Source organism: Protomyctophum parallelum (genome assembly GCF_964188405.1).
Source record: "Protomyctophum parallelum genome assembly, chromosome: 1".
Taxonomy (NCBI): Eukaryota; Metazoa; Chordata; class Actinopteri; order Myctophiformes; family Myctophidae; genus Protomyctophum; species Protomyctophum parallelum.
In genome coordinates, this window is record NC_139697.1 from 34,221,131 (window position 1) to 34,234,153 (window position 13,023).

General features: G+C 43.0%; 1 long non-coding RNA gene across 1 annotated transcript; it reads right to left on the reverse strand.

Moving 5' to 3' along the window:
- Window positions 1-12,483: 12,483 nt before the first annotated feature.
- Window positions 12,484-12,893, reverse strand: LOC310859318. The gene is made up of 2 exons (XR_014569289.1): window positions 12,820-12,893; window positions 12,484-12,771 (listed from the first exon to the last, which is right to left on the reverse strand). It is a non-coding gene; the product is annotated as an uncharacterized lncRNA (long non-coding RNA).
- Window positions 12,894-13,023: the final 130 nt, after the last annotated feature.

Consider the following 13,023-nt stretch of genomic DNA (forward strand, 5'->3'; position numbering starts at 1 on the left):
TAGTGTGAACACTCGTGTTTACCAGAGGGAGCTTTGCAGTCTAGCAGTACAGCCCTCGCGGGCTGAGAGCTTCACAGACAGAATACACAGCCGTTTGCTTTTTATATATTCTTTCTGAAGTCGCAGTGTTTGCGGGGTGGGATCTGGCTGGGGGGATTTTAGGGCTTGAATCTTTGTGGCTTTATAAGACTACAGAAGGAGCCCCTTATTCACTGTGAGACTACAACACCCCCATGTGGTCAAAGGAGGAAATAGACCATCAACAAGATTACAATTACACCTGTCAGGAACAGTTATCCTGACACAATAGCCATGAAAAGAGATTAATTTCTTAGTTGTTTTATTTCTTTCCTATGATAATTAATAAGTTTGTAATTTCTCTCTAGTAGCCTACACTGCTTTTTGAATGAAGATGGATGGAGTGATGGATTCCAACCCAAGATATTTTTGGCCTGATCGGTCATCTGACCAAGCAGGTCCCACCAAATGGATGATAAAGCAGACAGCAAGAGCAGTGCTGCCAAAGTCTTACTGGAATCCACCAGCCTAACTCCCTTCAAATTCATGACTCAAGCCAGAGGTGCACAATACAATCCTCTCAATTTCACACACTACCGAATAAAGGGATGATCCCTCTGCAAGGAAAAAGAAAACAAAGATTTGTACCTTGTTATGCCAATGCCCCTCTCTCTCTCTCTCTCTCTCTCTCTCTAATCTCGATGTGTGGAACCGTGACGGTCTCCAAAGCCTCTCCACAGGGTCAGGAGAAATCTCAAGTACATTTATTTTACCCCTGTTAAAAAGGTGGAAAAGAAAGGTGGTCATTGCGCCGAGATCACGGCACATTTGCAGTAGAAAAAGAAAAAAAGTGTTCAATTTTCCCCTCTTTGTTTATTTATTTATTTATGTATTTATTTATTTATTACACATTTGTCTGGCGTTTCCTCGGAACAAATTGTAGCATGGTTTTTAACATTTTCGGGGAGGATCCCTCTTATGTTAGGCAAATTTGTGCCAAAAAAGGAGATGATGAAATGTCCTCTCCATCCTTTTGTATGTATAAGGCTTGTTTGAGAGTGTGCAATTGTGCATACACTGGCCTTTGTGAATACCAAGGGCTGCTTGTGAGAGACGAAAGATAACTTTAAGATGTGGCCCAATGAATACTGAAGTCAAAGTCAGCCATTTAAAAAAAGGAAAAACAAAAATCAAAGAGACAGGAATCTTTTAGCATGACCTTTTTTCCTTCTAAACTTTGAGATGGAATGTGTTGAAAAATTGAAAATATTTTACTGGGAGATGTATATTTTATAATGTAATCTACATTTCTAGATTAGTAGACACAATTGAGTACAATATATGTATAAACATAAAAAATAGACTATACTATATTGATATATACTATTATGATAGAGTATAGCATTGTGTGATACTACACTTGCGTAGCATATCCAGACTCGGTACATGTGAATTATAAGAGATTACTAATATATCTGCAGTATGTGCGAGCAAGCTGGGTCACGTTCACAGGGTATTATTGTAACTGGCACTTTGCCAAATATGATCCTACTTAGGCCTACCACTATATATCCTCTCTGTTTATGGTTCTAGAAAAGAGAAAGTACTGTACCCCGTCCTAACCCCTCTCCCCACATCCCGCCACCCTTCTCCTGAACCAACTACATGTGCCTAACCAGCTATGTGGGGAGGTTTTATTGGAATACGGTTTATATACAGTACATATATACAGACCTGTACATAAAATTACAAAACAAAGTCTGTGCAGAATATTGTTAAAGAAAAAGTATTTTATTGTATTGAATACCGTCTTTTCCTTACTCACCATTACCGACACACGCACACACATTATGATCGGCTGATTTTTATTGTAATGACACTGCATGTTTTCCTAAATTGATTGATTGGAGTCTATCTCTTTTTTTCCAACCACCTACTAATAAGAAAGCAGATGCAGCCTGTAAACATTTCCCCTTAGCGCATTCCCTGATTTGAGCAAAGATACGAGAAAGCAGGTTTTATTCCATAATCAAATATATAAAGGTGTCATTTTGTTTAAAAACACAAAAAAGGACTATATCCTCAGAGGATTATGATATTCTAACCGTGACACAACCATCATTGTTTTGACTTGGTGCTCTCATCATCGCAGCAAGTAACGCATCGATTGGACATCCTCCCTCTAAACAGGCTGGCCTGGACAAAAGATAAAACAGCAAAACACGTGCCCTTTTACAAGGGGGCACACAGCAGTGTTTGCCCTTCATCATTTACTGTGTGGCTTCTAAATTCCGTCGCCCCCAACACTTCATCCGGAGAACAGGTGTCTTAAAGCATCCCAGTGGTGTTTGACATGACCCTCATCAAACAAAGCACAAAACACCTGCTTTTATACGGTCACTCCACTGTGAAGAAGTGAACTCTGGACCCCACCCCTATGAAAGCCCCTCACCCGGACACGCTTTATTTTTTTTATTATCATTTATTTTTCCCGCAGAGGGATGCCAAAGTCTTTCCCTTGCAGGTTTGCCTATGGGGGTGGGGACGACACCAGGAACTAAAGATGCCTCGTTTTGGATGTTTATCCGCAGTAGCATGGGCTGCTTTCCCTCAAACTATTACTAACTTTTTCCACTATTGTTCTTTGTTTCGCACAGAGTAACTAACTAGATTAGTGGTGGTGTAAAGCCAGCCATCTTGCCTTGAAACAGGTCCAATGTAAACACGTATTCTGTTGGTGTGGGTGTGATTGCCATAGAGTGAGCTCAAGGTGTTGCCTGTCCAGCAACTGTATGGTAGAGCCAGTTTTTGCACAACATCTGTATCTGCAATTATGCAGCTGATCCAGAGTGTCCCGAGTTCTTCAACTTTCAACTTGGGGTCCTTATTTTGGGCATGTCGTATTGTCAAACGTTCCTAAATTCCTTGGAAAATAGCCGATCTACGAGCTCATATCACGTCGTGCTGTGACGCTTTCTGAGCTTGTAGATGATAGTTGATAATGCACTTTTGGACAAATCATCGTTAATTGGTGGGCTATGACGCTCCAAAATTGGGACCGGCATCGGGAACAAAAAATCTGGCATCGGTCAGGCTCTACCGCACAGTGTCATTACAGGAGCCTAGGAAGTAGGAACCATGACATTGCTGCCCTATATGCGCCAGCCAACGTAATATGGATAAGTAAGCAAAGTAAGAACCATGACAACAGCAACCTGTACAAGTGTCATCCAGACACAAACCAAGACATCGACATGGACTACATGAACACTTTAACCTCTATCTGAAAGTGCAAAACCACACACACAACACAAACAGTTATTGTAGATGGAAAATCCTCAGTTTGTAGCAGCGGTGTCTCCAACAACCCCAACCCAAGCCTCTGACTGTCCTCAGGGCACTCTTGAACACCACACGACTACGGAGCATGGAGACCTGGACAGGACAGGAGAAGTCCCAACACAACAGAATGTTTGGAGATCCCTTGAGCATCACAGCTCAGTGTCACTCGTAGCCATTTCCAGAGTCTTTAAAGCACTATATAGGGTCTAGCTGTGGCTGAGGTAAATGGTCAACTGTAGCCTGCACGTGTGTGTGTGTGTGTGTGTGTGAGTGTGTGTGTGTGTGTGTGTGTGTGTGTGTGTGTGTGTGTGTGTGTGTGTGTAATTGCACTGTGACTTTGATGACCTGCCCCACAGCTCTGCAGTAGACATACAGGGAACAACTGTAAAAAACCACCCTCTGCTACCATCACGTTTATAAACATGTAAACACCCATTACCAACAGATGTTGCTCAAAATTACATGTAATATTATTACAATTAGTGGGATTACCGTCATTACAACATTGCCATCTCTGTCATCGTTAGTGTCAGTGGGATAACTTTGCTCTGTAACCAAGGGCAAGAATCATGTAACTAAACTGGGAGAAAAAAATCTCATCTGACCTGACAATATGTGTTTTTTTAAGTAGTAGAGAATACTGACAACAGCTCTGGGGTTGAAACCTTTCTACAAGGTCTCCGAAGGACACTCCCTTAGACGTGTGAGAGAGATGGGACAGACTGGATGATCCAATCACAAGAGCTTATCCATACAGCTGTCACACTCTGTCACTTCCTTTTTTTACCTACAGACAAACCCTTTGATGGTCCTACATGATGTAGCAAAGATAATTAGCCCCACTCCCCTATCGTCTTTCCTCTATTTCTTGTCCTTCGGTCACCAAACATCACAGTTCTTACTAAACAGGGGTTTAACACAGCGAGCTTTTGTGTCCTTTTGCATAATCTTCCTCCATGTTGCATTTATATACACACCCCACATTTATTTCAGTGCCAATGTTGAACATTGTACATACAATTCTTTCCCTTCCCTTCTTTGAAGTGGATTGACCGGAGCATATAGCAATAGTGAAACCATAGAAAACAATCTTTGTTGTTTTGTATAATGCACACAGATGGATATACAATGCAGATGCATGGAATAACACACATGGTACTTTAAGAACGGTCTGAACGTGCGCTGCAGCAATGTTCACGGGTGTCGCACAGTGTGTGATGTTGGGGGGAGAAAAAAGAAGAGAAAAATCATTATGATTCCATTTGTTGTGTTGTGGTTTTAATTTGTACATACAGATTTTATTTATTGATCCTCATAGGTTTAATGGATCTATTAGATGTGTCAGGAGCACATCTGCTAGCGCTGAAGTCCAGAGAGAGAGGTACACTGTGACTGTGGTTTAGCCCTCCCAACACAGAATGTAACACTGTTGACGTTGTCAAAACATTTTTTAATGGCTATTATTATTATTATTACTATTAATGATTATTATAAAGCTATTTTAGCGAGTTAAACACCTGGTATCCTTTGTGTCTTCCTTTGTGTGAATTCCCTGACTCCAATGAACCAGAATCATTTTATTTGGTATACCGGTGGAATAGGTATAGAATTTGCATCACACACGGCACAAACTTGGGTTATATTTGCATATTTTAACCTTTTAACTATAGTGATGCACCGATGTATCGGCCACACCATCGGTCTCGGACATTAACTGATTAACCGATGGCAGTAGCCGATATTTAGCTGTTGTTGATAAGCATACATTTTGCATTGGCTATGTTGGTGTGTTGGTTATCTGCAGCCTATACCAAGATGTAGATTTTGAACATGTATTCCTTGTATTGAGATGCATTTGTTTCCCTGGCACAAAAGGGGGAAATAAAAACAACCAAAACGAAATAAACATATATCGGTATCAGTATCGGTGAAAATTGGTATTTTAAACATCGGTATCGGCCAAGAATTTACATATCGGTGCATCCCTACTTTTGATCATGTCAAGGGTGCCACTGAGCTCCCTGTGATTTTAAGTTATACTGTAAGTTGTTCTTCTTCGTGTCACTTTTTAAATGGGGCCTTGGGATCATGTACAGAGCATTTTAATGCTGTTTGCTGTGCATCAAAGGTGTCTTTAGTGCTTCTAAGACTTATCATGGATGCTAATCAGATAATACAGAGGAGATACCATGACAGGTGCCAGACAGCCTGGTAGCTCAATGTGTTAAGTGGCTGTCCACATGATCCAGACATTGTGGGTTCAAATCCAGAGAAGATAAAAGCGCCCGGAAATCTCACTCAGTCAGGCTGAGCTAGTTATCGATGCAGTTGGAAAAGCAAAGGACCTTGAAGTAAAAAAATCACTTTCACCTAGAAACTCCATTCACACTTTTTATAATTCAGCTTACTGTGGAGACACATACTGGAACTTTTTACTTTGAAATGTTTTATAGTTTCTGAGTACTTAAACGCCCAATGCATTCTCAATGGCACAAACTTTGGCATGCTACTAGTCCTACATAGTTACACCTAGAAACCTCATTCAAGCCTATTTATTTAGGTTAATCTTACGGTGGACATGAAAAGGAATCTTTGAAATGTTTCATAGGTTTAGAAATATAGTGCTTTCAAATTTGAAATTCAGAATGGGGCTCAATGGCAGATATATGTAACATCCACACTACCACAACGTCCTAATAGCTATGTAGGGTAATACGGTACGGAGCTGCACTAATTAATATCTGTTAATTTGGGTCACTAGAAGAGTGACACAAATTCAACGTTTGCCACCTGGAAAGTACTACAAAAATGGGTTAATTAAACAGAAACTACAACATGTGGCCAACCTGGCGGGAAGGAAACAACAAGATAGGGAAAACATTTGGCCACCCTGGCGGGAAGGAAACACAACCTTGGGAAGGAAACACAAGATATTCAACAGTTGGTACTTTGAAGCGATGTGATGTCGACCAGCTGAAACCGAAAACTAGCCTGAAAACCGAGGTACGGGAGGTCGGGTAGCCGAGCACACTGGACGGGGGTCGCACGAGGGACCGCTGGGTACGACCCGGTTCCTGCACAACCCAGTTCCTGCACGACCCGCCTGCCCATGGCCCGATTATTGATCCCAGACTCAACCCATACCCGGGGAGAACTACACTATAGCTGACGTAGATCCAGCGTCGTCCAGTTCATAGATTTAACGTTGTCAACGTCGGGCCAACATAGATTACACGTTGGGCCAATTAAAAACAGATTCAACACACATACCACACACACACACACACACACACACACACACACACACACACACACACACACACACACACACACACACACACACACACACACACACACACACACACACACACCCTTAGGCCCATCACAATTACTACATAATAAGTATTTGTGATAATCGCAATACTTTTGGGATAATAGTCATAATCGTCACTCGTTCCCATGTTGTAGTGGAAGTAGCAGATCTAGGAGCTCAAAACCGTTTTGATCTCGTAGATCTGATACTTTCACTATTCATGTGTTTTTATTGTAATTTAAATAATTTATTAATACTTGTGAGTTGTGACGGGCCTAATGTACCTCAATGTACCCAGGCTCCAGAGGTACATTTGGGGACTCCAGACAACATAGCGCGCCCACTAACGTTGCCCGGGCGGGGAGACCCTCGACCCTACCCCCGACGTCCCAAGATCACTGTCCTGGAGAGGAGACCCTCGACCCTTTCCCTGGCGTTCTGAGATCACTGTCCTGGAGGGGAGACCCTCGCCTCAACCCTTCCCCTAGCGTTCCCAAGCCGCATTCCAGACATCAAGGGCAGCAGGCATAATTTTCCTTTAAAAATAAATAAAGAAAAAAAAAAGGTGTTAAAAACAAGTGTTAGAAATGACTACACCTGGTGCCCGTCGGCCACCGGCCTACTTGAGAACGATGCAACTTGGGAACCTAATAATAACCGTTTAACTATGCGTCTGTGTCCCTTTTGTGCCCATACTGTATATGGAGATCTCTGTATCTGTCTGTCTGTGCCTGAAGAGTGCAAACTGACTGTGAAAAGTGGACTGGTTAAGTAATCAATTAGCAGGTGTGGGGTTGCCGTGGCAATCAATCAACACTGTCGACTCGACACTCAATAACTCCATGTCAAAGAAAGTTACATTCCGAGGTGTTTAATATTAACAAATAAAGAACACTAGCGGCTAGTGTGTCAGTGACTCTGTGTGTGTCCGTATGTGTGTGTGGTGGTGGTGTGACCCCCCCCCCCCCCCCACACGCACAGAACCCCTACTGCAAAGACGCAGTATTATTGAATGACTGACGTTATCCGGCTGCATTGAAGGCTTATATGATTCAACTTTTAACGTTTGATATTGTTTATAATTGTTTTAAAATGTTATTGATATGCACTTTCAAGGTAAATAAAAAGCCTTGTATTGCCAAGCCGTGTATATCCACGGATATTCCGTGACAATTACCTAAACATGAGAGAGATGTGCCATATATGCGCACGCACGATGATTCCATTCACACCTCTCTCTCTCTCTCTCCTCACATGACCATGACCATGAAAAGGAAAGCAAAATACAGCACTATAGTTTCACATGCCACGCATAGACTTGTTGGTGTAGGCTCTGTAGTGGTCCGCAATTAACCTATTGTTCAAGCTTCACACTCCAATACAAATGAAACTATTTTAATAAAGGTTGTACACATCAGTGAAATTAACCTCTGGGAAAATCCCAAATTGAGAGTGTAGGCCTAGCAAGCGCACCACAGATAGGCTGCATGGCTAACAGGGCTTGGGCACTACCCTATATCTCTATATCATTTGATAAAGGCAGGTGTACTTGTACACCCAATGAAAATAAGTAAAATCTCAACTTCTTTGTAACGGGCCATTGCGCTGAGCACTGGCAGTGTTTTACCTATACTTGTCTCAGTGTGTGAGCCAAGGGACGGATTATCCCCCCAAGGGCCCCTGGGCCGATCATTTTTGAGGGCCCCCCTGCGCAAAATGTATCAGGTTTTTATTATCGTTTTGACCTCAAATTAACACAATCAACGGCCAGTACAACGGACCGGCCGGCTGACCATCAGAACACAATAGAATAGGCATATAGGTCCTATCTAATATACAATTGAGAAGTTGTCACGTGGCGCAAAAGATGTGCGCACTAGCCAATGAAAAGATGTGCGCATGAAAAACAGTTTGCAACCCCCCTCCCCCCCTCCCTCTTTGGCTGCTGTAATGTGATCTCCCCTATGGATCTCCCTCTCCGCACTCCGCAGAGAAACCTTACCTCACGGAAGGGGGAATAGTCGCCTCACCATTTCGCTTATTCCTTCTAAATCTCTGTATTTAAAATATAGCTCGCTCAGCGAATGTCTTAGTTACATCAACATTGTTCTTAGAAAGTACTTGGTTTGTGCCTAACTACTACGATTAGACAGATCGCGTTTGTTATTTCGCTACTGCCAGTACTTCTGATTGCACGCAAACACACACACACACACACACACAACACTACCCGTGACCCACACACACACAACACTGCCGCAAGGATTTAAGCTGTCAAACCTATTTTGTTAAAGTTAAATATGCCACAGACACTTGCCTGAACTGTGCAGCTGATATATATACAGCATTGTCATATTTAAAAGGCGCTTATAGCTTCTCTCAGCTCAAAGCGTGTATGAATAATAATAATAATAAACTTTATTTATATATATTTTTTTCACAAATCCTCAAACAAAAAGCAATCTGTGCCAAAACAGAGCCATGCCCTTTTGGCTTTCATACCAACAAAACTGTAAAACCACAGGCCTTCATCAAGCTATATGCAAGGCAATGAAACACACGTATATGAGAATACACAATCCACACTCAAATAGGCAAAACCAGCATAGATAAATAAAATGTGTACTCATACCTTTATAGTAGTCTCTTTCTCGACTTCCGACCTGCGAATTCATCCACTAGTCCATTAAAGTCCAATGCTTTGACGACGTCAGATTCAATAGCCAGAAGTGAAAGTGCGTTTAATCATTGCTGTGTCATCCTAATCCTCAATTCGTTCTTGATTCTGGCCAATTTGGAGAATGAGCGCTCTCCCTCACAGTTTGTAACTGGTAGTGTCAGGAAAAGTCGGAGTGCAATATAAACATTCGGGAATGCCGTTTCCAAATTATTTTTACAATCCAACATTATTTGAAGCATTTTACTTGGGCTCTTGTCCTTTTCTCCTGTCATAAATTATCTGTACTGTATCAGTTCATTTGCCAGCTTCATGTCATCCTCTGTGTGCAAATCCTGTGGATATGCCTTAGATTTTGAAATTATGTCTCTGGGCTCTTTCGCAAAAAGAGCACCAAATAGCTCAGTCAACTCTGTGTAATAGGTCGAACGCTCGTTTAGACAGGACACTAGTTTGTCAATTATAACATTGAATGTTTCTATATGAAACTTCTCCTTTCCAGAAAATATCACATCTGGCTCTGCGCTTTCATCGAACATGGTTTTGCGTTTCTTTGCGCGCTGGATGTCATGTATGTCTTTTCTTTCGCTTAAAATATATCAAACAGGACTAGTTGTGCTGCCACAAAATCGCTCAACGATGAAAGCAGTGCCGAGGCTGTGGCTATGTGAAAGTCATGCCTCTGTAAATGCACACTTGTGTATTGAAACCTCTCCAATATTGTGTCCCAAAAATTGCCATCTCCAATGTGTTCAGTTTGGCACAGAGTGCAGAGGCCTCATCTCGTGTTTCACGTTTTTCATCCATATCTTTGGAGATGCTTTCAAATGCCTCTTTCAGCTGTGCGTAATGCATCCACAGTGCCTTACTGGAGTCTGCCCGTGCGCTCCACCGCATAGACGACAATGATTTCAGTGTCAGCTTGACATTTGTGTCACGGAAAACGAGCCTTGGAGCGCTGGTGTAATAACGACAACATGCACTCTCTATGTCTATGCTCTGTGCTCCCCGCGTGATCCTTAATGCACTTTGAATGTTTCCAGTCATCAAAACAAGCAAGCAAAACAATAAACGCAGCCTGTCGATGGGGAATAAATTAACCAGTGTCTAGACACAGCTTGTCCATTCGGCAAAGAACAACTCAGTAGTCCATTCGTAAAGCTCCTACAAACACCCTCCCCGTCATCACGTCATCTCATTGAAGCTGGATATTTATCGCTTCTGTTTTGGAATGGAACTGCTCCTCTTAAAACAAGAACGGACTTGGCTTTGTCATTTATATTACTCGGCCACAATGCAGGGTCAGTGACAGTCTCACACCAGGAATCCGGATCATCATGGTCCTGCTGCTCTTCTTTATCCCAGTCCATGTCCACTTGTTGCGGGTCCAATCCACCTGGTTGGTTACTAGCCTGGGGCACTGGTGCTGTTGGCTCGGGGGGGCAGCCCCCCCCCCCCCCCCCCCCCCCCCCAGCCCCTCCGCTGAAAGTTGTAATTCTTCCTCATTTTCGGATGTTAAAATGGCGATATCCTCTTCTTCTTCAGGGCCAGGCTCGTCTTCTTCCTGCTCAGACTCTGAGGGATCTGAGGAGTTTTGATTTTGGCCGCTAACATTTTCCACAACAACTTCACCACTTGGCACTTGCCTCGCCCTGGTTGACGTTAGCATTAGCATCAGTGCTAGTCCCAGCAGCAGCATCACCTGTCTCGTCGGACTCATCGCTGTCTGCGTCTTCATGTGGTGGTTAAAGAAAGAAGTTTGAAATCAATGGAACCTTTTTCAGTAATTTAGCCGTCTTCGCATCCTTAATCTTTTTTGCTTTCCTCTTGGAAGAACCGCTCGCCGGCATATTGTCTTAATTTGTTTATGTCTCAAATCTCACAAAACAAACGTAAACCAAATTGAAAAACGCCCGCCTCAATGCAGTCACAAATCTGATTGGACAAAACACAGCCGGATGCAGGGGTCACATGAGGTAGTGTGCCCTATGAGTGTGCCTCCTTTTAATACTTAACCGTCCACAATTTATTTATAATATAAAATATCACCACATCACCTTAGTATGTCAAGCTTAACAGCTTCTACTGCATTAATGATAACAAATAAATTTAATTTAATTTCACTAAGGCCCAAGGCCAATAAGGGTAACAAAATAAATACAAAATATGTACTTTTCTCAATTATGACAACATTTATTTAAAGTAATAAGTGATGATAGCCTATAAAGTTTTTGGTGCTGCACAAAAAAAATCACAATATTTAATTATTCATAATATATTTGAGCATTTTGCATATTAATATTTGCAAATCTGCCTGAAACAAGTAATCAACATAATAATCCATTATATTTCTAGTCCTTAGCTTCAGGAAGGAGCTAGCTTGAACTGTGCTATTATTGTTAGGTTAGGTGGCTCTATTCAGAAATATATATATACCTATAACTCCTGGTGGTCAGGGACGGGGTGGGAGTGACTCCCATTAACTTACAGCCTTCAAGGCCCCCGGCGGCCTGAGGCCCCTCCTCAATGGGACCTCCAAAGTGGGCCCCACTTTGGACCACTGCTTCACAGTACTGTGGAGCAGTGGTCCGCAAAGGGCCCACTTTGACGCCCAGCCTGTAGGGCCCCAGCCCCCAGGAGCCTGCGCTGCGTTTCAGGCTCCCCTGTGGCCCCTCCTCAATGGGACCTCTCAAAGTGGGCCCCTTGAGGACCACTGCTTCACAGTACAGTGGAGCAGTGGTCCGCAAAGGGCCCACTTTGACGCCCAGCCTGTAGGGCCCCAGCCCCCAGGAGCCTGCGCTGCATTTGAGTCTCAGACCGAGGGAGAATACAGAGCAGAGGAGGGGCCCACACACATTTGAAATTGGTCCTCAAAGGGCCCACTTTAAGGGGTCCCCAGTAGGGGACCTCCAGCCTGGGGGGTGGTAGAGGCCGGGCTCCAGGGGCCCTTGTCAGGGCCTCAAACCCAGTACTGCGCAACGCTGTCCAGTTTCCCGCGAAGGGCCCCTGAGAGCCACGGCCCCACTGGGCAAATGGCTAATTTGTCTGCCGCCCGGGACCAATTATTAGAAGGTAATGTTGAAAATGGTGCTCCTTTAATAATCGCAACATATACATTGTGCTGTCCCCAATAGGAAATGCATTTTCTTTATTGCAGTCACTTCATTTAGTACAAAAATAGTTAAAAAGTTATTTAAAAATAAAAAAACATTGCTGCAGAATAATTCAATTAAGTGTCTGATGGGCAGCGATAGAAGTCTTCAAAACCTGAACAATAAATGAATGTAATTCCATTCAAAATCACCCAATCGACACCCAAATAAAACTCAACCATTGTTGACTGTAGGTCTCCAGTCCACACTTGGCAGTACACCAATTTTAAATAATCATGGTAAATGGTGCATTGCCATTTATATAGCGTCTTTATCCAAGGCGCTTTACTTAGATTGTGCATTACATTCACCCATACACACACACACACACACACTCATAGACCGATGGCAGCGGAAACCATGCAAGGCACCAACCAGCACATCAGGGGTTGAACAAGACTCTGAACCCCTGATGTGCTGGTTGGTGCCTTGCATGGTTCGACACCAACTTTGGGGGAGCCCGTGATCGAACTGGCAACCTTGCGGTTGCCATCCGGCCACTCCACCAATGATGACCCACC